This window comes from Ahaetulla prasina, chromosome 4, assembly GCF_028640845.1.
Source record: "Ahaetulla prasina isolate Xishuangbanna chromosome 4, ASM2864084v1, whole genome shotgun sequence".
In the NCBI taxonomy this organism is placed as follows: domain Eukaryota; kingdom Metazoa; phylum Chordata; class Lepidosauria; order Squamata; family Colubridae; genus Ahaetulla; species Ahaetulla prasina.
The window spans coordinates 120610647-120633105 of record NC_080542.1 but is presented as its reverse complement, the minus strand read 5'-3'; the positions used below and the strand labels follow the sequence as shown (position 1 = coordinate 120633105).

Here is a 22459-nt window from a genome sequence, read left to right as displayed (position 1 = left end):
GTTTGTATATTACAGTAAGAATAAATGAGTATTATAGTAAAATAAATAATAAAATGTGCTAAATATAATTATATATATTACAGACAGCATTAATCTATATAAATGTGCAGCATTTATTATTACTATTATTATTTGATTAATTTTACAGACAATGACACTTTTATGATATACAATGAAAATCTTGATCTTTGCCTAAAACTTCAAGCACCTCGTTCCTTCTCCTTCGACATCTGCAACAAGTTTAATGAGTGGCAAAATTTTAAGTGGGTATCTGATTATCAGTTATTGAATATGGCAGTGAAGTTATGCCTGAGTGTACCTTCAAGATCAAATATGGTTTCAGTTACACTGTCACCGTGCAATGAAACCATTGAATTACAGAAATGGGAATGCAGAAATGACACTCTGTTTGCCCTTGCAAAACAAGATCTGTTTTTAAATCCTTCTAAGGGGCGTGAGAATGGGGTTATACTATCAGAAAGCCACTCCACAAAAAGTGTTTGGAAGATCTATGAAACAAAGAAGAGCTTGTGTGCCCAGAAATATGAAGGTAAATATCAGAACATTAATCGTTCTTGTTGAATTTGCTTACCTGAATTCTTTTTTTTCTCTTTGAATTTCTTTTCCTGAAAATCGGAATATATTGGATAGCAAAGGCATAATTTCAAATTATATTATTACCTTTAACATAGTAGTATTGTTGTCTTTTACGTTATCTGAGAAAAAAATGGCATGTATACTAAGATATAGATTCTGAAAATTGTTCGCTTAGTGAAGTAAACATGGTTACATGTATTTTATACAAACAATATGCATTCCTCAGAACTAAATACTGAGATACTTTTGAATAGCATTTCTACTCTCAGTTCAGTACTTCTCAATCTAACATGGATATGTTTGATTTTTTTGATAGCGCTATTCACTATAGAAGGCAATTCCTTGGGAGCACCATGCATATTTCCTTTCAAGTATATGAATAAATGGTATGCTGAATGCATAATTGATGATGATGAATACAAACGGTTTTGGTGTGGAACAACTTTAGATGTGGACAAAGACTCTTTAACTGGATATTGTCCAGTAAAAGGTAAAGTATTATTTGGTAAAGTATTATTTATTTTTACCACACTTTTAATATTTTTACAAAAAACACAAGGTAGCAAATAATAACTATATACTATCCTATTTCTACTTTTTCTACAACAACAGATTTATTTGGTAACTGGCCCAAAGTCATTCTGCTGGTTTTCATGGCTAAAGTGGGATTTGAACTTAAAATCTCTTCTTTCTAGCCTGGAGTTTTAAGCACTAACCAAACTGGCCTGGCTCAAGGGCACATGCATATCTATGTTTAAAAAGAAGCCTTTTAGAATAGACTGTTTCACCACATGCACGTAGAAAAAGCTTTTTGCCTTTCCCAGGGAATCATAACTTAATGATAATATTTCTATGCCAGCATTAGTTTACGGAACTTCCTGCCATCAGAATCACCTTGACTTGAGTCTATTTATAAAAATGCTCCAAAAGAACTTTTCCGATTGAATAGTAGTAAATTGAGAAACATGTAGAATTAATATCTGCTTATAATACCTGCATATAATAGTCTTATATGCAAGACTACTGCAATGCTCTCTGCATGGGTGTTGTGTCTTGCCCGTTCTCACAGCAGCCGGGGACTTCTTATCTGCTCCCGAATACCGAGGAATGTATGCCTCCCGGCCCCAGTCCTGGCTCCATGCCCAGACAAGCTGAAGAGGAGGGGGCACCTCCCGGTCCCAGCCCTGGCTCCATGCCCAAGCAGGCTGCAGAGGAGGGAGCACCCCCGGCCCCAGCCCTGGCTCCATGCCCAGGCAAACGGAGCAGCTAGACCCCTCCCCCTCCTCCACAGCATGTGAGCCTGAGGAAAGTTTATTTCCAACAGCTGCTGATTGGAGTGACCCTCGCATCAGAAGACTGGATAGGCGGAGGCAACAGAAGGAAGGGAGGGGCAGGCCTTAATGAGTGCTGAGTCATGGAGCCACACCCCATGGCCTATATAAAGGATCTGCTTTCTGGCAGTCTCTGAGTCAGGCAAAGTCGAACTTATCTTGCTGAAGTCACTTTCTGGTCTCCTGCCTGCTCTGAGGACTTTGCTAGGACTTTGGGCAGAGCTGCAGAGGCAAGCCTGATTCGGATTTCCCTGACCCGGCCGTCAGCGGAGGAGTGGGACACGACAATGGGGCTCCCCTTGACGAGCACCCAGAAGCTACAACTGGTCCAGAATGCGGCCGCGTAGGTGATAGAGGGAGCACCTCGTGGCTCCCATATAACACCTCTCCTGCGCACTGGCTTCCGGTAGTCTTTTGGGTGCAAATCAAGGTGTTGGTTACCACCTTTAAATGCTCCATGGCTTAGGACCGGGCTATTTACGGGACCGCCTACTGCCACAAACAGCCTCCCACTGACCTGTGCGCTCCCACAGGGAGGGCCTCCTTGGGGTGCCGTCGATGAAACAATGTCGACTGGCGACCCCCAGGGGTAGGGCCTTCTCTGTGGGGGCTCCTGCCCTCTGGAAGGAGCTGCCTCCAGGGCTTCACTAACTCCCCAACCTTCGGACCTTCCGCCGTGAGCTGAAGACTCTTTTATTTCATTGAGCAGGGCTAGCCTGATTAAGTAATTTTAAATGGGGTTTTAGTTTTTTGTATTATTTTGTTTTTTTAATATTTTTGGCCACTATTTTTATAAATTTTTAGTCTGTTTTTAATGTGTATTTACTGTATCTTTTAATTGGCTGTTAACTGCCCTGAGTCCTTCGGGAGACAAATGCAATAAATAAATAAATAAATAAATAAATAAATAAATAAATAAATAAATAAATAAATAAATAAATAAATAAATAAATAAATAAATAAATAAATAAATAAAAATATCAACTGGAATCTTTCTAAATTAACAAAATTGATGAAATTAGTTAATTGTTTTTTAAAGATATTATCTCTTACATGTTTGGTTTTGCCCTTTTTATTTAAGATAATTTATTCATTGATTTGTTTGTTTGTTTGTTTGTTTGTTTTATCAAGCACATATTAGATAACATATGTAAGTATAAACATGATTTGAATACATGAAATGGATACAAATAAAAGGGAACAAGGACAGTAGGCACATTGGTGCGCTTATACATGCCCCTTACAGACCTCTTAGGAATGGGGTGAGGTCAACAGTAGACAGTCTAAGGTTAAAATTTTGGGGGTTTGGGGATGAAACCACAGAGTCAGGAAGTGCATTCCAGGCATTGACCAGTCTATTGCTGAAGTCATATTTTCTGCAATCAAGTTTGGAGCGGTTTAGAGGCTTCCGGGTGGCTCCGCTTCGTTAATGGTGGGCGATCTCAGTCCGCCAGTTCTGTGTGATTCTGTAAGAGCTGTTTAGACAGCGTTAATCTGCTGTCAACAGCTCGTAAATCTCTGCCCTCGGGCAAAGAGGGGGAGATGAGCATTTGAGCTGAAGTAGAGCCCCCAAGAAAAGCCCCAGAATGATTTCTGGTGGTTTGTTGGGAACGCTCCTTCTATAGCTCAAAAAAAGCTCCAGAATCCAGAACGCTTCTGCAAAAGCAGAACAAAACGCAGCGTCCATCTCCGTGACTGAAAAGGATTATTGATAGATTGCCAACATGGAAAGAGCCGAAAATAGGAGGGCTGGCATTTGATTGTAAGATGATTTTAACTCCCTGACAGAGAAGGTATTTGTATTTAAGAGTGGAGATGATGAAAGATAGCGTTCTTGAAAGTGAAAGCTAAGATAAGAATATAACAAGATTTTTTTTAAAATGGAATTCTTTCTTTTTTAAAATCTCTTCTTTTTTTATTATCTTTTTCTTATAGTGTTTAAGAAGAAAAGTTTATTGATTTTTTTTTCTTTTTATTCCTTTTTTTTTTCTTCTTCTTGATATTACTTAGTTTAAAAATGGCCTTTAAGCAAAGAGATTTAACCACTTCTAAAATATTGGAAATTTCTTCACTTCAGGTACGGAAATTGAGAGAGGATATTAAAGAAAGTCTAAGGAATTTTTTACAGGAGCTTATGGAGGCTCATCTTTCAGAAATAGATCAAAAATTTAATGAAATGGAGAAAGAAATACTGGATTTTAAAGATTTGGTGGAAGAGCAGAGGAGGGAGATGAAAAAATTAAAGGAATCAATTACCCCATTATTGTTATCTAGCACACAGACAGAAGAAAGACTGGATGAATTTAACCAAATTAATTTAGATTTGCAAAGGAAAATAGATGAAGTTCAAATTAATCTGAATTTAGAAAATAAAATAGATGATATTCAGGTTAAGGTTGATAAGGCAGATGAAGAAAGGGTTATATTACAATATAAATTAATGGAATATGCTATAAGGGTGAGAGGATTAAAAGAGTGTAAGGAAGAAAATTTGAAAGAGATTTTTATTCAGGCCTTTGCTCAGATAGAGGGAGTGGCACCAGAAGATTTTGAAGTTAATATTGAAAAAATTTATCGTGTTAATTCTTGGTGGGCAAGGCAGAAGTGTTTACCGAGAGATGTGGTTATTTATTTTACAAATAAGAAGATTAGGTATGGAATTTTGCAAGCATTTTATAAAAATAAATTTCAAATATTAGGACAAGATATAATAATGATGAAGGAAATTCCTCCTAAAATGTTAAGAAAGAAAAGAATTTGCCTTTTTGGTGGATGAGTTTAAGAAACATCAGATATATTTTAGATGGGAGGTTCCAGTGGTTTAACAGTGAATTATAAAGGAAGAAAGTATTTTCTCAATACAATTTGTAAAGCACGAGATTTTTATACTAATGTATTAAAGATTGGGAATTCTTTATTAATAGATGTTAAGTTGAATGGTGAATAGATGGTGGAAAATGTAAGACAGAAGAAGGGGAGGGAGAATGTTTAACTTTATTATATATGATTATGGTTAATTTTTGTAAATGATTTATTGTGGATATAAATGTGTAATTTTAGGGGTACTTTTTGATATATTTAAGGTATAAAGGAATAGGAAGATGGAATATTGTTTAACTTTGGAGGATAGATAGTAAAATTTAGGAATTTGGATTAAATATTATATTTAAGAGATGGATGTAATGTTGTTATATGGCTAATTAGAATGTAATTGTTATAATAGATATATTTTGGATAAGTTATAGGTGTAATTTTAATAATGTTATTTGATATAAGTAAGGTAAAGTGAAGATTTTAATTATTACAATTGATATATTGGATATTTGTAATATTATTTGTTGTATATAAATGTTAAAGATGTGAAAAGATGGACTATTGTTTACCCTTGAAGGTTGGACAGAAAAATTAAAGAAATTAAGTTGGAAATATGAACTATTCTTGAGAGACTTCTTAAGGAAGAAAGACATTTTAGAAGAATCCTTGGTGAATATTGGAAGATGGAACGTTGTTTTAATATTGATTGATGAAGGTTGGATATTAAAAACTATGTACTTTATTCAAGAACAAACACTAACTCAATCGGAAATTTCTGAGAACTCTAGGAGTGGAATGGTCTGATATATAATGGATTGGAAGAAAAGTATCTTCTTTGGAAGGGGAGTGGAGGTTTTAAGGAATGATTATGGATAATGATTTGCGCTATATTTTAATTTTTGTTGTTAGTTTCATACCCTGTATTCGGTTCTCGGAAGTTAATGTACAAAGATTGGATATGTTATTGGATAAGAATGTTAAAATAAAACTTTTTTAAACAAAAAAAGTTTGGAGCGGTTTACTTTAAGTTTGTATCTATTGTTTGTTTGTGTATTGTTGCGGTTAAAGCTGAAGTAGTCATTGACAGGTAGGACATTGTGGCAGATAATTTTATGAACTACGCTTACGTCAGACCTAAGGGAGTGTAGTTCTAAGTTGTCTAAGCCCAAAATTTCAAGTCTGGTGGCATAATACTGTTGTGAGCAGAAGAGTGGAGGACATTTCTCATGAAATATCTTTGAAGACACTCAATTGTATTAATATCCGATATGCAGTGTGGGTTCCAGACAGATGAGCTGTATTCAAGAATTGGTCAAGCAAATGTTTTGTATGCTCTGGTTAGTAGTGTAATCTTACCAGAGAAGTAACTACGCAAGATTAGGTTTACAACTCTTAATGCCTTTTTTATGATGTTGTTACAGTGGACTTTGGCACTTAGATCATTAGATATAAGTACTCCAAGGTCCTTGACAGAGTGAGGGTCATCTACAAGGTCATAGCCCCTCAGCTTTGTTTGTTGAAATTTGAAGTTGCCAATTGTTTGAACATTCTGGCACAAAGTTAAGGTCTTTTTCTAAAAATAAGCTCTCAATGGACTTCTTCTCAAGGCCAAGCTCTATCTAGCCTCATTGCAGCCATTTCCTCCAGCAATCTAGCAATCTTTTCTGCTCTGACGTAGTGTGTGTGTGTGTGTGTGTGTGTGTGTGTGTGCGTAAGTTTTCATGGGTATAGGTATGTAGGTCTTGGCATTTTCGGGTCTTTTCTCGTGTAAGGTTGAGAGTATCTTGGTGTTTCGACGAGGTCTCACTTATCATCTTCAGGCTGGCTCGAGAAGCACGAAGCTGAAGACACCAATTTGAAGATGATGAATGAGACCTCGTTGAAACATCGCCAAGATACTCTCAACCTTACACGGAAAAAGACCCGAAAATGCCAAGACCTACCTACCTACCTACCTACCTACCTACCTACATACATACATACATACATACATATATATTTATATTCTGACCAAAGACCAAAGACCTACATATAAATAAATACACAAATTCCTTGTGTGTCCAATCACACTTGGCCAATAAAAAATTCTATTCTATATATATCTAGTTTCTGTTGTGAATTATTTTTTCAAATCTCTTTGTCCAAGTTTCTCTTTTTAACTCCCAGTTCCATAATTCTTCTTCCAGAAAATTTCTGGAAACCTAGACCTTTTAGTAAGGCTTTAACAATCTTTTTCCATGAAATAGCCACAATTTAGCAACTACTATGCTGCATTTAATTATTCTTTTATAAGAATAATTAAACTTGACCAAATCATGATTTTCACTGATAATGATATGTTGACATTTCTCCTTATCCCGGTTTCTTGTTTCAATCTACTCAAAGTCTTCCAATTCCAATTCCACAACAACAATTTCCAATAAAGCACTATAACTATCAGTATATAATCATATAACTATTTTTTATGATGTTTACAGATGAAAAGGATGGCTTTTTCTGGGTCAAAAATCACTGGACATGATCTCTACCAGATCAATTCCCTCTCAGCTCTAACATGGGATGAAGCAAGAAAAAGTTGTTGGCAACAACATTCAGAATTATTAAGCATCAACGAACTATATGAACAAGCATATTTGACAGGTACCACAAAAGGTTTCTTAAAAGGCTCCTAAAGGCATTCCTGATAATAAATATTTTCTCAATTGTAGTAAGCAATTTTAAAAGCTTTGTATAAGAACTGTCATTTTTACTCCAGAGAAATTATCTTCTGAAAAATATTTGATGCCTTCAAACAATCTCAACAATCTTGAATAATCCACTTCCAAGGACCAAATTTTTTGACCTCAACTAAATTTGGATTCCAAAGATGAAAGTTTATCTGATTCATTTGCCATTAATTTTAACTATTAATAAAAGAAAGTATATGTAGTTCAGGCTGAATTGTTGAGTTCTTGGTGCTCTGTTGGTTGTTTGCTTAAAGATGTTTCATTACCCAACTAGGCAACATCTTCAGTATGATATTTCTCCCTATTTTTCGTAGTACCTTGACCTACCAGTATAGGTAGGTGTGTGGTTTTCTCCTTAATAAGTCCTGGATTAGAGTATTGTTTTCTATTTAATTGTTTGGTGTTAATCTCCACTTATTTTGGTATTGAAGAATACGTTCTTATTTTTCTTTTGTTTCGTTTCCTTCTTAATTTTTTAATTGAATTGTGGGTAAATACGGTTTATCTCTATGGTGTCTATTGATGGTTAATTGTCTTGAGTACCAGACTTCCAAGAGTTCCCTGGATGATACTTGTAGTTCAGATTAAAATGCACTGTATCTGTCTGTCTATTTTCTCTTCGCCTCACAGATACAGAATTGTTCATTATGTGAATTTTCTTTCTCAAATAGGATTAACAAATAATTTTAATGCCAACTACTGGATAGGCTTGAATAATCCAGATTTTGACAGTGGATGGCAGTGGAGTAATGACCAACCTTTAAGATATTTAAACTGGGCTCCAGGTGGGTAAATGTGTACAATTATAAAGTCATTGGTATTTCATAAAGAGAAGTGTAAACATTTAAGGATATTAAGATAATAATATTTGGACATTCTTATTGTCTCTTTCAAAATAGTTCTTTTAAAATAGGTGAAGGTTGCATTTAAATCAATACTTTTAGTCTTGTACTCATGTAGTAATGATATAAATTATTGAAATATTTATTATGTCTTGGATTTAATTCACACTTTCTCTAGAAGTGCTTTAGCATTCTTATATATGAGAAGTATATAAACATTGAATCTTACAGTATTGTCACTATTCACTATTTTCATCACCCTGAAGATGCCCTGATCCTGACAGAAAACTCTTAAAAGAGACTCAGCAGCTGTGTTTAGCTGAATGTGGTAATAATCCTCTTCTATACAGTTCGTAGGCCTGTGCAAGGTGGCTCCATTCCTCACTGATATGCCACCTAACTCCTGTCACTCATGACAGTTGAGATGGAAGCTGTGCCTTGACTTGAAAAATTATTCTACCTCATATACAGATTTGATCTGGCTGGTTCCTTTGATCTGATCAAAAGGGTCACTGAAAGTAGTCAGCCATTACAATCCAGTTCATGAAAGAGAATACCATTTTGGTTGACTGTCTTGTTCTGAGGGAGTGCAATGAAGCTTTGTTGAAATGAAGCATCCTCTCAAAGCTCTGCACTGCTCTAATAGTTAACATTATAACAATTAGAAAACTGCATCAGTATGATTTGTTTACAGATAAAAATGTTATCATCTTGAACATCAAGCAGTGATAGGACAATCACTCTCGGTTACAGGTAGCCCCTCTTCTGAAACAGGAAAAAACTGTGGATTGATGCAGGGTAGGAATGGCAAATGGGCAAATAATCTGTGTGAACAGAAATGTGGATACATCTGTAAAAGAACAAACTCTTCCATACAGGCATCTGCACCTTCTTCAGGTAGATTTTAAACTGGAAATTAAGTTAACTGAATAAATATTCTTTCACTGATATGAATGGCATTCATGACCCAGATAACATTTTTGCATTGTTTTCCTAGTGAGGGCTTTGGTCCCAGAGTAATCTATCTAGAGCAGGGTTCCCCAATCCCTGGGCTGCAGGCTACTACTGGGCTGTGGCCTATTCAGAATTGGGCCATATAAGTGGCTGGCTGGAGTGTGTACGCATGCACAGCTCAACTTGCATGACTGAAGAGCCAGTGGGCACTATTGTGTGTGCAAGCTGGCCTTCCTCTCACACAAATCAAGCTGCATGCGTGTGTGCCAGCCTACCACTTGTGTAAGGGCTGCATGTGTGCACATACTCATGCAGCCCAGTTCCCCTCTCCAGCTCGGTCGCCAAGCCACAAGCCCGGACTGCTGATCTAGAGTAATAGGAAAGAATAGATCTATCTGAGGTGGCGAGATTCAGGTTCATTATGCAGAAACAATTTTGTTTAGGCCAAAAAGGTCCACACAATGGCAGGAGCCAAGGTAACCTAAAAAAACTAAATGTACACTTACACTTATAGCCGGAGGACTGGGGGAGGAGATACCTATTTCTCATCATTATTCTGATGATCCAAGATTCTGATGGAATAAGAAAAAAAATGTATTTGACATCAGTTTTATTTCAGAAATTTTTAATATGAAATGTAAAATGTCTCTCTGATGGGTTAAATCCTGAAGATTTGCAGAACTAAATGTATCTATGCATAGGAAAGATCTTAAACTGCAGATAGTCCTCATCATATGACAAGTTACTTAACAATCATTCAAAATTAAGACGGACCCAGAACCCAGGTGCTAAAACATCTCTAGCCATCAAAAAATGTCATCTCATCCTTCACCTGTTTCCTGGGTTCAAGTAACTGCATTTCAAGGACCTGGCAACTTACAGTACCTTTAGGACCAGTTGCTATGTTCTGCAATAGCAAACCATGATTTATTTTATTTTATTTTATTTATTTTGTCACAACATCATACAAAAAGATTATATAGTATATACACATATAAACATATATAGGAAGAAGAAAAGAAAAACAATAGGACAGGAACGGTAGGCATGTTTGTGCGCTTATGCACGCCCCTTATGGTCCTCTTAGGAATGGGGTGAGGTCAATAGTAGAAAGTTTTTGGTTAAAGCTTTTAGGATTATGGGAAGAGACCACAGAGTCAGGTAAAGTATTCCAAGCACTGATGATTCTGTTGCAGAAGTCATATTTTCTGCAATCTAGATTAAAGCGGTTTACATTAAGTTTAAATCTATTGGTTGCCCTTGTATTATTGCAATTAAAGTTGAAGTAGTCTTTGACAGGAAGGACATTACAATAGATGATTCTGTGAGTTAAACTTAGGTCTTGTCGAAGGCGACGGAGTTCCAAGTTTTCTAAGCCTAGGATTTCAAGTCTGGTGGGATAAGGTATTTTGTTGTTTTCAGAGGAATGGAGAACTCTTCTTGTAAAATATTTCTGGACACGTTCAATTGTATTGATGTCAGAGATGTGGTGAGGGTTCCAAACAGGTGAGCTGTATTCTAGAATTGGTCTAGCAAATGTTTTATATGCTCTGGTTAGTAGTGTGGTGTTTTTGGAAAAGAAGCTACGCAAAATTAGGTTTACAACTCTTAGAGCTTTTTTTGCTATGTAGTTGCAGTGGGCTTTGGCACTTAGATCATTTGACATGAGGACTCCAAGGTCTTTAACGGGATGGGGGTCGTCTGTAAGGTAATGTCCATCTAGTATGTACTTAGTTTTAGGGTTCTTTTTTCCTATATGTAAGACTGAGCATTTGCTGGTTGAAATTTGGAGCTGCCAATTTTTAGACCAAGCGGTTAGATGGTCAAGGTCGTTTTGAATTATAGAAGTGTTATCTGTGGTGTTAAATAGTTTTACATCGTCAGCAAAGAGAACACAATTACTTGAGATATGGTCACAAAGATCATTAATGTATAGAATAAAGAGTGTTGGTCCAAGAACGCTGCCTTGAGGAACGCCACTCTTGACAGGAACAGGATTTGATAAAGCATTGCCGATTTTGACCACTTGTTGTCTGTTAGACAGAAAAGCAGATATCCATTTGTGGAGGAGTCCTGAGATGCCATAGGATGTTAGTTTAAGGAGAAGTTTATCGTACTACTGAGTCAAAAGCTTTGCAGAAGTCTATGTAGATTGCATCTATAGATTTGCCTTGATCTAGATTTGAAGTCCATATGTTTTTGCAGTGGAGAAGTTGTAAGTTACATGATAACTTTTCCTGAAACCAAATTGTTTGTTGGAGAGTAGGTTGTTAGTTCCTAAGTGTGAGGTAATGTATTGATTGATGATAGATTCCATGACTTTGCAGGTGACGCAGCAAAGGGAGATCGGTCTGTAGTTTTCGACTAAGCTGGGGTCTCCTTTTTGAAGATGGGGATGACTGTGGCTAGTGACCAAAGTTTGGGAAGAGAACTGGTAGTGAAAGCTTTATCAAAGATAATACTTAGGGGTTCAGCTATATTAATGGAAAGTTTTTTTAAGAAATATGCACATAGACCATCAGGTCCAATAGAAAGCGATGGTTTTAAGTTGTGAAGAGCTTTACCAACGTTGTCTTCTGTGAAATCTATATGAGTTAAATCATCATAGTCATTGCTGGTTCGTTTGTGGAATGTTGGATATGTGTTATCGGAGTTAACAAAAACTGAGCCAAAGAAAATGTTGAAGAGGTTTGCTTTGACTGTTTCGTCATTGCATTCTTTGTTGTTAGAATCTTTTAGTGGTGGGATGGATCTTGAATCTTTAAGTTTACTGTTGACAAAATTATAAAAGGCACGATTGGAATTTGTGCGTAGAAGGTTCTCTTCTTGCTTGGTGTGGTAATTTGTGCATTCAGTTTTTATTTGGTTGCATATGTTTCTGTAACGGTTTCTGAAGTTTGTAACATAGCCTTTTTGTTTCTTTTCCAGAGGATTTTTTTTGATTGAAGCTTTTTATTGATATGGGTAGTTTGTTTTCTTGGACATGGTAGTCATCCGTGGTACATATAATTTAATGACTCTATTGATTTCAAGTAGGAAGATTCTATAGAGGTCATCAGCGGTTATGCAGGTTGCAAACAGATTTTGCCAGTTCAGAAGTGAAAGATCGTTGTTTATAAGGTCGTAATTGGCTTTCTTGAAGTTGTAGTTGGGAGTTCTGTTGTTATGACGATTTAAGTATGGACGTATATTGAGACGAAAATCAATCATGCAGTGGTCACTGTTTGAAAAAGGTTCTTTAATTTGTAGTCCGTAAATTGAGTTTGGATTGTTGCAGAAGATGAGGTCAAGGCAGTTGTTGAGTCTTGTATTGTTAGTTACAAGTTGTTCAAGACCTAGGTTTGTAACAGCGTTGTATAGTGTAGTATGGATTGGGTCAGTTGAACATTCATTGGTTGTCCAGTTAATGAGAGGTAGATTTAAGTCACCAGGAAGATAAGAGGGTATGGGCAAGAGGTAGTCCATGTTAGCATTGAGGTTAGCATATTTGCGTGGGTAATGTCATAGTCGGGGCTCTGTAGCATAGTAAGAATCAAGAGTAGTGTCAAGGGATAGGTCGCATACTATAGTTTCAGGAAGAGAGAGTTTATGTGCTACTTGGATATTTTTAGATTCAGTGTCTTTTGTAAAGATAGCCACTCCACCACCTCTTCGGTTTTCCCGATCTGATCGATAGACTTGATATTCTTTGTTTGAGATAATGGAGTCAGGAAGGGATGAATTCAGCCATGTTTCACAAACAAAAATGATATCAAATGTGCCACTGTTTAATAAGAGGATAAATTCAGGTAATTTGTTGACTATGCTTCTTGCATTTATCAATTTGCATTTGAGGTCTGTTATGATTGGTGTTGAAGAGGTAAGGCGTGCATACCTAGTTTTGGGTGTTAGTAGGTTGGGGGTTGTGGACAATAGATGGTTGTATAGATGGTTGGATGGTAGTTTGGGTGTTTGGATGGATGGTTGTTTGGATGGCTGGTTGGGTGGATTGTTGGGTGGCTGTTTGGATGGCTGGTTGGATGGCTGTTTGGATGGCTGCTTGGATGGCTGCTTGGATGGCTGCTTGGATGGCTGTTGGTTGGATGGTTGGATGGCTGGTTGGATTGTTGGTTGGATGGCTGTTGGTTGGATGGCTGGTAAGATGGTTGGTTGAATGGGAGGTAGGGGGATGGGTACTTGATTGAATACTGGGATGGCTGGTTGATTGTTATGGGTGGTGGGGGGTTTGGAGGTGATTTTTTGATTGCAGGTTTTATTTTTTATGCAATCAGCACGGTAGTCAATGTATAGGTTGGATTCACCATTGTCTTGTCTTCTTTTAAGTTCTGTGCGAAGTTCACGAGAACATATCCGTTGTAGAAAGGATAGATCAGGACGTGATCTAAGTTTACTGTAGGTAGGGTTGGATTTAGCAATTGAGTTTATAGTATTTATGAATTTGCGTTTACTGTCCTCATTAGTGCATGTGACTCTACAAAATCTTGGTGCTGTTGTCCCATCGCTGTTTTTATATTCTGGTCCATCTCTGGAGACAGCAATTATTTCATTTGGGGAGATGGTTGATGAATTATAATTTCCAATGATGTTGTGAATCTTATTGATATCTGGTTCGTTTGTGTTTTCAAGTCCAAATAATATTGCATTATTTATTTTTTGTCCTCTCTCCATTGCATCTCTGATTAGTTGATTAGTAGTTATTTGTTGTTTGGGTTGTGTTGTATTAATTTGTTGTCTAGGTTGAGTTGTAAGTTGTATATTTTGTGATGATAGATGAGTTTGGAAGAGATTTAGATCATTAGAGTTTTCATTTTTTAGTGTTGAAATTTGTTTTATCAAATCTGTGAAACTTTGTTCAATAACTGATAGAATTTTTTTTTCTAAGTTTTGTTCAATATTTTGAATTCTTTTTTCTAGGTTTTGTTCAATATTTTGAATTCTTTTTTCTAGGTTTTGTTCAATAGCTTGTAATCTTTTATCTATGTTTTGTTCAATGGTTGTTAATCTTGTTTCTAAGATTTTATCAGCGTTTGATTTTCTGGCTGGCATAATGATGATCTTTCTTATTCCTTTGTTTTATTTCACACACTTTCCAATTTTAGTAATGATTAAGTATCTGTCACTTAATCAATTATCTTTGATTTTATATCTCTCTCTTTAACTTTAAATGGTAATCAATTTGGCAGTTGCTATGGTAATGGGGAGTCACTATGGTAACAGTGAGATTTGGCGGGAAATTTAAAATGGTGAGAAAGGGTGGTTGAAGAAGCTTCTTTACAGGTGGCTGTAATGGCGGGAGATTCAAAAAGACAGTAGAGGCCGGGAGACTGGAGTCTCCTAGGAACTCACCAGTAGTCCTGCAGCAGTCCTGCCGATTGGGGGATAGGTTGATTAGGGTTGATGTTAATGTTGCTGGGCTTTTATCTCCTTGGTGGGAAATTTAAAGTTGGAAGCAGTGAGGGAGGGCGATGATGGAGGGCGGTGATGGCAGCGGCGCAACTCACGGTAGCTGCAGCGGCAGCGGCAGCGGCAGCAGCAGCAGCAGCGGCAGCAGCAGTCCCGGGTCTGGCGGGGTGGCTTTAGTGGTTTCGGGCGTCTCTCGGGTCTGGCGGCGGCTCCAGCGGCACAAGCGGCAGCGGCAATCTCGGGGTTGGCGGCGGCTCTGGTGGCAGCTCCGGTGGCAGTCTCGGGGCTGGCGGTGGCTCCGGTGGCGGCTCCGGCGGCACCAGTGGTAGCAGCAGTCTCGGGGCTGGCGGCGGCTCCGGTGGCGGCACAAGCGGCAGCGGCAGTCACAGGGCTGGCGGCGGCTCCGGCGGTAGCGGGCGGCTCCAGCCTCTTTCAGTCGATGGCCCACGGCAGCGGCAGTCCCGGCTCCGGCGGTCTCCGACTCTTCGCCCACCGCCTGAGTCTTAGAGGCCAAGCTTATCGTGCTGTGTCCTTCAGGGGACAGGATAAAACCAGAGGAACTCAGGGGAAAGGCTGGGACCACACAAGGGCCATTTTTACCATTTTTTTGTGCCATAATAGCAAAATCTGGCCCAGCCATGATCGTAAATCAATGACTGCCTCTGTCCCCACTACACGTTAGTCAGTGGGCAGCTCAACATGCAGCTAAACCCACCTATCCTCCAATAAAACAGACCGTGTGCATAAATCTGAATGCTTTATTGGGAGAACAGGATATGGCGAAAGTGAGGAAAATAGGGCTACATATAGTGAGAATCAAAAACAAGATTGACAGTATTAAGTTACTGCTGAACATAATAATTAATAAATGCAAGCAATTTAAATTTCACCAGTGATGCTCTATGTGTTGGGTGTGGGTTTATCCTTGGATGACCATGTGCCACAGATTAAAATAGCTGCTTCTTTAGGCTTCTGCCTTCTCCAAATACTAAAGAAAATGCAGCCTGGCTTCCCAGTGTGCATTTGGTTTGAGAGTGTGGGTTGATGGGTAAATAAGCGGGATAATCTTCAAACAATACAGTTGGGGCATATTGTATCTCCAGCCACTAGATGGGGCTAGAGAGCAATAATAATATATAAAGTTACATGCTGTGGCATGACAACCTCTACTAATTATATGTACCAAGTGTCATAGTTTTACGTTTTCTGCCAAATTTATTTTCAAAAAAGTTTATTCGTAAATTTGTAAATTTCTATGAATTAAGATGAAAGTTTTGGAGCAAAGCAACAATCTGGTTAAAAATGAATGTGAATTAACATCCACTGCAAAAAAAGCTTTATATAGGGCATAAAAAGTATCTGCCTGATCCATGAAAAGCTAACTTCAAAAACCAGATTTGATTACAATAAATCATGATGTCACTTCTAGAAAATATCGTCATGACAATGGACAAATTACTCTCATCTATAATATGAATTGTCATATTTGCTTTAACTAAATTTTATTTATTGAATTAATTACATTGTACTACAAGATCAAGATTTCCCCCCTACCGCTATTCCCAATTCTTGATGGTGTACATATAACTATTGTCTTTTTTAGATGATCTTAAGCCAATTAAATGTCCAGATGGCCGCGTTGGATATGCAAAACACTGTTACCGTCTGAACAGAGATCGCAAAACGTGGAAGGATGCCTCAGTCACTTGCCAAAAGGATGGTGGACATTTATTAAGTATACATGACATTGAGGAATACAGCTTTGTTTTTTCTCAGCTTGGCTATGGTTAGTATATTTAGAAGGCTTATTTCCTGTTTCGTATACTCTGTGGGTAATATGGATGCCAGAAAAAGAAAGGAATGGCTGCTGATGCTGCCATCACAAGAAAAAAAAAGAGTATTTATTTAGGCCTTAAAATATTTGTAAAAAATGTACAGAGGTTGTGTGGTTTAAATGACACTACAACTGCTGCATACATCCATGACAGTTTAGCATATCCTATTGCATACATCCAAATTATATCCTGACCAACAGAGTTCTATGGGCTGGAGGGTTATATACAGCCTCTGGACTTCATTCATTACATTTGAGAAGAAATGAATTAAATGGATTTATTATTTATTATTTATTTATTATTTATTATTTATTTTATTTATTCGTACTTTTATACCGCCCTATCTCCCTAGGGACTCAGGGTGGTGTACAGCCATATAAAAACACATAAATATACAAAGTAAAACATTCATCTAAAAAACTTATTATATGGGCCAAAATTTAAAATAGACATATAAACAATAAAACCCAATTTAAAACCAAATCTAAAATTTAGACATTTAAAATTTTAATTTTTTTTAAAAAATCTAGTCCAGTCCTGCGCAAATAAATAGATAGCTCGCGGCGGAAGGTCCGAAGGTCAGGAAGTTGACGAAGTCCTGGGGGAAGCTCGTTCCAGAGGGTGGGAGCCCCCACAGAAAAGGCCCTTCCCCTGGGCGTCGCCAGTCGGCACTGCCTGGCCGACGGCACCCTGAGGAGTCCCTCCCTGTGAGAGCGCACGGGCCGGTGGGAGGCATTGGGTGGCAGTAGACGGTCCCGTAAGTAACCCGGACCTATGCCATGGAGCGCTTTGAAGATCATTACCAAAACCTTGAAGCGCACCCGGAAAATCACAGGTAGCCAGTGCAGTCTGCGCAGGAGGGGTGTTACATGGGAGCCACGAGGGGCTCCCTCTATCACCCGCGCAGCCGCATTCTGAACTACCTGGAGTCTCCGGGTGCTCCTCAAGGGGAGCCCCATGTAGACAGCATTGCAGTAGTCCAGGCGAGATGTCACAAGAGCATGAGTGACCGTGCATAAGGCATCCCAGTCCAGAAAGTAAAAAATTTAAAAGAAAATTTAGAAAGAAAAATTTAGAAAGAAAAATTTATCTTTTTAGAACCAACAGATAATTTGTGGATAGGCCTAAATGACCAGAAGATTTTTCATATTTTGAATGGAGTGATGATACTACAGTGAGATTCATCAAATGGCAGAAAGGACAACCCACACTTATAAGCAATGTGCAGGAAGACTGTGTCATCATGACTGGGGAGGTAACAATAAGAACCCTTAACTATCCGGTGGATATTTTTTTTTATCTTCAGTTCTCTTTTGGATAAAATTTGTGTCTAGAAATTTATTTGATACAATTAATTATTCCATAACATAATTTATTCTATAGGACAATGTTTCTTAAACATCTTCCTTTCAAGGATACTTTCTATTTTTAAAATTATGGAGAATCTCTAAAGAACTTTTGTTTCTATGAGTTACTGATATTTATCATATTATAAATTATAATTGACACATTTGCTGCTGTTATTATGACTCACAATTGTGGATGGGCTTTAATATTGTATTATTTTTATTGTAATATTGTATTATTATTATTTTTCAGAGTGGGCAAATAATTCTAGTTTTGTGTGTCTTATGACTACACTTTAAGAAATATTATAATATTCCCATGTTGAGAGCTTTTAAAAGGGGGGTTAGTGGCTTTTTTTACTTGGTTAGTGGGTTAATGTTAAGTCTGGTTATTTTACTGTAATATATCTGACACTTCTACATTAATACTTCAAATAATCATGGATGTGTATATTCTGGAGCTCATCTCAGAGCATTATTTTAAATACATTGTTCTTGTATTGCTTTATATAAAGTATTGCTTGTTGGGTTGCTGTTAGTACTGAGCTAATTGTATTATTTTTTATTAATTTGATTTGTAATTAAGTGATTTGACATCACTTAATTCTGTAAAGTAACAAAGTTAGTCAAACTGATGAACATTGTTCTGGTGAAAAATCTTGATTTAAAAAGGCAAATAAAGCCTATTCTTAGCTTCCTCTATAACTTTATAATTAGAGAAGGCTCTGAGGGTTAGTAAAAAAAACAGACAAGCATTCAAGATTTTAAACAGCTGCTACTATAACAAGTATTGTGCAGTAGTCCCACTCATAAAAAAAGCAAAAATAATATAAACCATAAAAAAAATAGGAAGGGGTAAAAGTAATGGATTCCTTTTTCAGTGAAGTTTGTTCACCTTTCCCTCCTCAGAATGGATACTGGGCAGATTATTTCTGTGAAGAGGAATTAGGATACATCTGTAAAAAAGAGTCTTCAGAATTTCTTCCTGGAACAGATGAAGTTGCTGATCCAAAATGCCAGAAAGTAAGCCTAAGAATTTTGTAGCTCTTGATCTTGATCTATTCATTTTCATATGAAATTTTGGAGATACGAACCAGAAAGCTAGTATCGCCTTGAGATAGACATTTCCTGCCACTCCTAGCATTGGTGTGGACTCTTAGCAACCACATAGATAGATAAATTTTTCTCTGCAATATTATAAGAAGACAAGTTATTTACTATACGATAAAAAAGAAAAAACTAACTGAAGTAATGGCTAAGCAGAAAAAATACATTTTGATATAATTTTTATGGCTATATTTATATTGGGTTGAATCTGAAAACTGATCAAGTCACAGCATATTTATGACCGGTTAGATTTGTTGGTCATCCAAAATGAAAAAATGTTCTTACAAAATTAAGCAAGGTACAATACAGAATTGGAATGTTGTGAATGTAAATCTATCAAAACTTCTTGATTTCATAGCACCTTTTCGATTCTGGGTTCATAAGGTAGAATAGTGAGACTACCACCCTGATTCTGGGTTCAAGGTGTAGACTAGTGAGATTATCACATAAAATATAAACATTAAAAAATTAAAAATTGCACTTTCATCAAGATAACTTAGTTAATCCATGAATCTTTGGATATGAGCAGGATAAAAATGTGAAAAACAAATATATAAATCCAGGCTAATATGGTTCTGTGTGTATGTATGCTATGTCAACAGGGCTGGAAAAGGTATGGCTTCTATTGTTACTTAATTGGAAAGATACCTGGAACATTTTCAGAAGCAAAGACATCTTGTGAAACAAACCAAGGATTTCTGATCTCTGTGGAGAATAGGTAAAATATGGTGAAAGGGAAAGAACAAAATAACTTTACAGTGTCCAAGATAGAAATACTATATTAGTAAATAGTACAGATATAATTTTTAAATATATAAACATTGTTGAGTTGAGTTACATGGTTAATTTTTCTTTTGATAAGGGTGTGTGATTAAAAAAATATGGAGACCACTTTTGTAGTGATTCCCAAGTTCAGCAGCCCTAAGATATGTATCCTTCAACCCCAGAGAGGCATCTGGGGAATTCTGAGATTTGTAATCCACAATCTTAAAACTGTCAAAGGTTGGGAGAATATTATGATATAACTGCAGCTAGCAATCAGTTGGTAAGACTAAGTTATTTGTAGCAGGGATTGGGTAGGCCCTATCATTGGCCATACTGGGATGGTTTACCCCAGACACCATTTATTAAGAGAACTCAGCAAAATGGAGACCTGCCTTATCCTAAACCTTCAAGAGGACACTGCATTGTAGTCTGTAAGAAAGATTCAATTGCTGGCCTTAGCAAAAGTTATGGAAACATACTCCTTAGCTCTGATCAGGAGTTTATAAAAGATTTTAAACCTCCAGATCTGACAGGGTATGATGATGATTATAATTTTATCCCACTTTTTAAAATATACAAATGTACTGAATACTCCTGCCTCCTATTTTCCCCTTTGAAGTGGATTGACTAGCAAAAGTGTACATTTGGCCTAGGATTATCCATCTATAGAATCTGAAAACGGAAAAAATCAGAGACCATCCTGATTTGAATTATTTTTACCACAGATTTGAGCAGGCCTTCCTGACTAGCCAAATTGGACACCATCCTGAAAAATATTTCTGGATCGGCCTTTCGGATGTAGTGAATCCAGGGACTTTCAACTGGACCAATGGAGATCCCATTCAGTTCACTCACTGGAATGCAGAAATGCCTGGTATGGAGTCTGTCAGAGCAAATACACTCTGGCAGGAAAGATTTTATCCTGTTTAGCTTGTCTATGGAGTTGCATTAAATCTGACTCTGGTCTTCCATTCTGCAAGGCCCAAATCCCGGCTGCGTTGCCATGAGAACGGGAGATGCTGCTGGACTCTGGGATGTTGTCAATTGTGAGGAGAGACCCCCCTTCCTTTGCAAGCATTTGGCTGAAGGGGTAACGCCTCCTCCAATCCCGCGAGCAACACCCCCTCCCCCATGTCCTGAAGGATGGTCTGAAAGTCCAACGACGAATGTCTGCTTCAAGGTGGGTCAACTGTTTGCTTGCTCAACCAAGTGAGGCCAAGTCAAGAGGAAGACACTGCAACAGGGGCTGGCATCACAGTTTGTTCTCCCTCCCTTTCCAGGGGGAATTTGGTGCCCTTCAGCGATGATTAATCTTCCTCTGAAAAGCCAATACGGTGAAAGTCATCATAGATAATGCTGGAAACTGATCATGTTCCAGTTTCCAGCATCCTGGAACATAACTTGTAATAAATGTCAAAAATAATTTTAAAAGTTTTTTTTCATCATGTAAGGTCAAGGAAACAATCAGTCCACTAATGAGAGAAGATAGCAAGGAAGTGATGAGCAGTATGCAGAAAGCAACTTGTTTAATTCATTCTTTGCATCTGTTTTCACACAACAAGGGGGGAAAAATAGCACAATCTACCAAAAACAGAACCTTAAAAGATGGAATAGGAATACAAATTCAAATAGGGAAGAAAATTGTAAGAGTCCACTCTAGATGAGTTTAAATCACCAATACCAGATGGATTAATTTCAGAGTTCTGAAGGAGCTGGCAGATCCATTGAACCATATCTTTCAAAGATTCTGGAGGACTAGAAAAGAGCTGATGTAGTTCCCATCTTCAAAAAAGGAAGGAGGTGGATCCAGAAAAATACAGACCAATCAACCTGACATCAATACCTGGGAAGATCCTGGAAAAGATACTTAAGCAAAGAATCTACAAATACTCTAGAAGCAAGCAAAGTTATAACCAGAAGCCAACATGGTTTCTGTCTTGCTATCAAAAACAGATCATGCTAAACAAATCTTATTTCATTCTTTAACATAGTAACTAAATTAGTGAACCAGTGAAATGCAGTGGACATAGTATACTTGGATTTCAGTAAGGCATTTGACAAAATAGATCACAACCTACTTAGTAAGTTAGAAAAATCTATCACTATCAGATGGATTTGTAACTGGCTGACAAATGTCACTCAATCTGTAGTTCTTAATGGAACTACATCTGCATGGAAGGAAGGAAGCAGTGGAATATGATGAAGATCTTTTTTAGGTCCAGTACTCTTCAATGTCTTCATAAACAATTTAGATGACGGGATAGAAGGGGAATTCATCAAATTTGCAGATGATACCAAGCAGTCAGGAATAGCCAATACTCCAAAAGATAGGCTCAAGATCCAGAAGGCTCTCGACAGATTTGAACACTGGGCCCTATCTAACAAAATGAATTCAATGTACATAAAAGTAAGGTTTTGCAGTTAAAAAAGAAAAACCAAATGTACAGGTATAGAATAGGTGTACCTGCTCATAGAAGTAACTGCGAGAAGGATCCTGGAGTCCTAGTGGATATTTACTTAAATATATGAACCAGCAATGTGCTGCAGCAGCCAAAAAAGCCAATGCAATCCTAGCCTGCATTAATAGAAGGACAGAATCAAGATCATAAGAAGAGTTCAGCTTTATAAGACCACACTTCCCTAGTGCATCCAGTTTTGGTTGCAACAATATAAAAAAGATGTTGAGAGTCTGGAAAGAGAAGAACAATTAAAATGATTAGGGGACTGGAGTCTAAAACA

The 22459-nt window shown here is 37.4% G+C and overlaps 1 pseudogene; it reads left to right on the top strand.

Moving 5' to 3' along the window:
* Positions 1-22459, top strand: part of LOC131198263 (macrophage mannose receptor 1-like) — a 55755-nt pseudogene that overhangs the window by 277 nt on the left and 33019 nt on the right.